Below are 4,192 nucleotides of genomic sequence, written 5' to 3'. Positions count from 1 at the left end.
AATTATTGTAACATGTGTAATATTAATTTTTATTCTTATCTATCTTATAGCAGGTGCGTAAGCATGCCGATCAAAATAGTTGATTGGAGACATTTGTTGTATTCATTTGACTATAATAAAAAGAGGGTTTGTTATATATTGTACTATGATATAATATAAATATGATAATGTGAGTATACTATAACGATATAATAGATGTTTTGTTTAATAGATGTATAATAATAGAAGTATAATGTAAAACATATAATAAGATAGATCTTACAGTGGAGTTAAATAAAATGTGATTGATATTGAACTGTTTAAGGAAATATAAGGTTATGGTATGAATAATACTGTGATGTCCAATTTAAAAATCCACCTAGAAGAAGTTGCATTGTTTCTGTTTTAATAAGATAGAAGATATACTATATATTACCTTACTTAATAAACATAGTACGATTAGTATTGATTAGAGTAGCTAAATAAGGGTATGAATATATCGTGTATCCCATCCATATCCCATTAAACTAATTACGTTGACTATAGAAATGCAATATTCGGTTAAAAAGATTATATATAGCCTGGAGTCAAATCACTCCACATCATAGCAAAAGTTGGTCATTGTTTTTATTATTCTGTTTCCATGGAGACTCATACAGTTTTATCTCAGTTGAGTCATTCGAAACATTTGAAATCAGTCTGTGTGAAGTTACTCATTAAGGGCAGCACAGTTGTTGGTACAACGAGAAAGACATATCAACTGATATTAGGAGATGAGCAAGTGAGTTATATACATATTAATATTTTTTATTCTTATTACGTCGAGTGAATTCATTACTAATAGGTTTAATATCTTAATACAGGGTTCAACCATCCAAGCCACGTTTACAAAAGATTTGGATGACTCTTTTGAAATCCCTATGGAGGAAGGTGATTGGTATGAGTTACAAAACTTCGAAGTTGCGTATGCATTTGGTGTGACAAGGGTGACAAGGTACCGACACCAAATTAACCTCAGTGACTCTTCCATCATTTTCAAGATTCCACCACTCTCCTTTTGCCACTATTATCGTTTTCAAACTTTCGAAAACATACAACGTGGCTTAGCTCACCCCAAATTCTCTATTGGTACGTTTTATAAACTTATATTTTATTCTATTTTAAATTACCATGCTTACTGTTACTTTGGATTACTTATGCTTGCTGTCCGTTTTAACGTTAACCATTTATTATCTCATCGGCCAGATATTTTTGGAGCAATGGTAGCAGTAGGGGATATTGAAGAAGCTGAAATAGAGAACCATAGCCTCCACTTCTCTTTAGTCAATATGGAGTCTGTTTCCTTTATCATTTCTTTCTAGACTTATGCTCACTGTTTTTTCGTATAACTAAAATGGTGTTACTTTACTCTAACTGACAGGTATGAACACATTAACTGTGTAGCATATGGAGAAGTTGCTCTGTTTTTAGATAACTAATGGAACTCAACCAATGCCCCTGTCGTCCTATGTGTGTTACAGTTTTGGGAAATTGATTGGGGTGTTGGTAACTTTCAGTTCTAATTCGCTCAAACCTGTATTTGTTGATTTTGGTATTCGTTTAGGCTGATGTTTACTTTTTGGTTCATGATCAGGTGGATTCAAGCACGTGAAAACGATTGATGGATTTTCGTGAATTTTATTTGAGCCTGATGATGTTCCAGAGATCCAGTCTTTTAGAATGAGGTAATATAATTTGATTGTTCAATAGACATTATATTTATGCTCACTTATTTCTATATTTTTTTTATAGGATTCCATACTATGCCTACTGAAGAAAAGAATCATTGATGAGCTGAGCTGGTTATGAACTAAGTTTTAATGCTGTCGTTTAATTATGTTTTGTTGCTTTGAATTATGATTTTTTGCTTTCATATTTGGTGTTTCTCCTTATGTTATCTTTGAATTTTAAACGTGAAGTTATAATATCTTTTTCCTCGATTTAATTTATTAATCACAAAAATAAATAGAAACTGCTAACAGAATAAAAATTTAACAATTCAATGACTCCATATTATCCTTATGTAAAACTGCCATGGACTGGATGTAAAATCATTGCAAATGGACACATATCAAAACAGGGTAAATCATTGGATATATGATATTACTTTCTAAATAGAGAGATGGATAGAAGAATTTTTTAAAAATTAAATATTATCAAATCTCGAACCTGAATAATTCCAACAGTTGGGATTGTAACCTTCAATCAACCCAGCTTCACGGATCAGAGTTTTTGCAAGATGGTGATACTTTCTTGAGACCTCCGCCTTCGGTTGAGATTGAAGCAAAAAAAAAAAGAAGTTATTAGATGTTTCAATGAACAGAACGACAATGTCAAGAATCTGAAAAACTAATTATACAAAGGGATATAAACGATAGGAAATTATCTGGACGATCTACTGCCAATTGCAATTCATGAGATACCAAACCCTAACCCCCCCTTCCCCACACCTTTCGCCATCGTCTCCGCCTATTTCTTTCTCAATTTATTTTTTGTGTTGGTGATTAAGCAAAAAAATATTACAAAATTACAACTTGTGGGTCAGTAACATTTGGGCTTATAATTTTGTCACGAAAACCCAATATAAATATTTTTAAAAGCCCCGAAATATAATTAAGGATACCAGCTGGGTTTCTATTTAATCGTAATAAATATTGTGGAAAATTAAAAATTAAAAGATCAACCTAGGTAGCGTGTTATTTTCGTGGCCACCCTTTATTACGCAACTTGAATTTTTTTTAAAGAAAACTAATTTTTCTTTTTGACTTTAGACAACTATGAAATAAGGCCCAACAAAATTAAATTATTCTATACACCAAAGTCCACCAAATATAAACAAACAATTTTAAGAATTAATGTCTATTACATAAAGTCCACTATATTTCATTTTTATAAAATATATACTTTTAAGTTCTATATAGTTCACTTTATATTATACAAACCATTCAAAATACAGTTTCATAATTTTAATACATCATTTTTATAGATCATTTTAATATCAACCTCACCTCGCACAGGGCGCGGATCTAATCCTAGTATATGTGTTACTTTGAGAAGATATATTTAGCTATAGCCATTTTTTTGGAAATTGATATAACAAAAAAGAAACTATTTTGTGAACAAAAGCTTAAAAAATCTGATATCCAAGTAGATAATAGAATTAGTTTAAACTCCAAAACAGGATTACTACAGCTTCCTCACTTTTTATGGCACACACATTGTGGTAACTGAGAGCTTGTATTGGAGTTGGATCAGAGAAGCCTTAATTGGGATGCTCTTTAGAAGAAAAAAAGGACACATAAGAAAGCAATTCGCCAGACTTACGGAGCCACATAAAGTATCATTCTCCCACAGCATAAGGACAAATCCGTTTCTGTCTAGACACACCGGTGAATTATATGAATAAAAATTCAGCAACATCTAAAGGTTCTTCCATGAGCTTTCGGTGAACTGAAAGTCTTTTCTAAAAAAAAACATTATCCACTAAAACAGGCACTCCAAATTATTAGCAAAAATCCCAGAAAGTGACACAGTATATGACATCAGCTCCTCTAAGAGAAAATATCGTACCTCGAACAAAAGAGAGTGTACATGACAAAAAATTTGATTCTACAGTGTATACCTGCTAGTAATTGTTTTTTTTTAACAACTCCTGCCAGTAATTGTTAATATCTGAATTTACCAACTCTCATAAGATAAATATGGCTAGCAGATTTTTTAAAACTGCAATGATAGAAAAAATAGTTCCCACCATTAATCACCAAATCAAACAGAAAAAAAAAACAAAAAGCAGTATGAGAATATAATATAGCACTCTTGTTTCTTCTCCTCCCTCTTCATGTTAGTGTTTTCTTTGATCTGTAAGTGCATCCACCATCTGAAAATGAATCATCTCTTTAGTGGGTATATAATTCTGTAAACATGCAGATGCATGTACCTGTTATACACCACCACCAATGAAGATTAATGTAAACTCGCAAAACCCAAAAAACTACAAACGTTGTCAATACAAAAGCATTTCACTTTCTGTTCTCTTCTATTAATTAACACAAAAATACTTAGCGTCGGGTATGAAAATCCATTTATTTCACGACTCGTGAAACAGCTGAACTAAATCATATTCAACCCAATGAAATCACAATCGCAAACCAAACATCTAAAAACATGAACTTGA

The 4,192-nt window shown here is 31.7% G+C and overlaps 2 long non-coding RNA genes across 11 annotated transcripts in view; one reads left to right on the top strand and one right to left on the bottom strand.

The window, feature by feature from the left end:
• LOC106319168 overlaps positions 1 to 2,513 on the bottom strand; it is a 19,544-nt gene extending 17,031 nt beyond the window's left edge. For 9 of the 10 annotated variants that reach the window (XR_001265442.1, XR_001265435.1, XR_001265441.1 and 6 more), the window contains exons 1-2: positions 2,378 to 2,468; positions 2,188 to 2,284 (exon numbers count right to left, since the gene is read on the bottom strand). This is a non-coding gene — a long non-coding RNA (uncharacterized LOC106319168). Of the gene's footprint in view, positions 1 to 2,187; positions 2,285 to 2,377 lie in introns of all 10 variants that reach the window. The other variant, XR_001265443.1, reaches the window with a different exon arrangement.
• Positions 1,220 to 1,796, top strand: LOC106319169. The gene is made up of 3 exons (XR_001265444.1): positions 1,220 to 1,312; positions 1,400 to 1,524; positions 1,613 to 1,796. It is a non-coding gene; the product is annotated as an uncharacterized LOC106319169 (long non-coding RNA).
• Positions 2,514 to 4,192: the final 1,679 nt, after the last annotated feature.

This window comes from Brassica oleracea, chromosome C9 (genome assembly GCF_000695525.1).
Source record: "Brassica oleracea var. oleracea cultivar TO1000 chromosome C9, BOL, whole genome shotgun sequence".
NCBI classification, from domain to species: domain Eukaryota; kingdom Viridiplantae; phylum Streptophyta; class Magnoliopsida; order Brassicales; family Brassicaceae; genus Brassica; species Brassica oleracea.
Note: the sequence above shows the minus strand (reverse complement) of the source record. Positions and strands in the feature narration are given on the sequence as shown.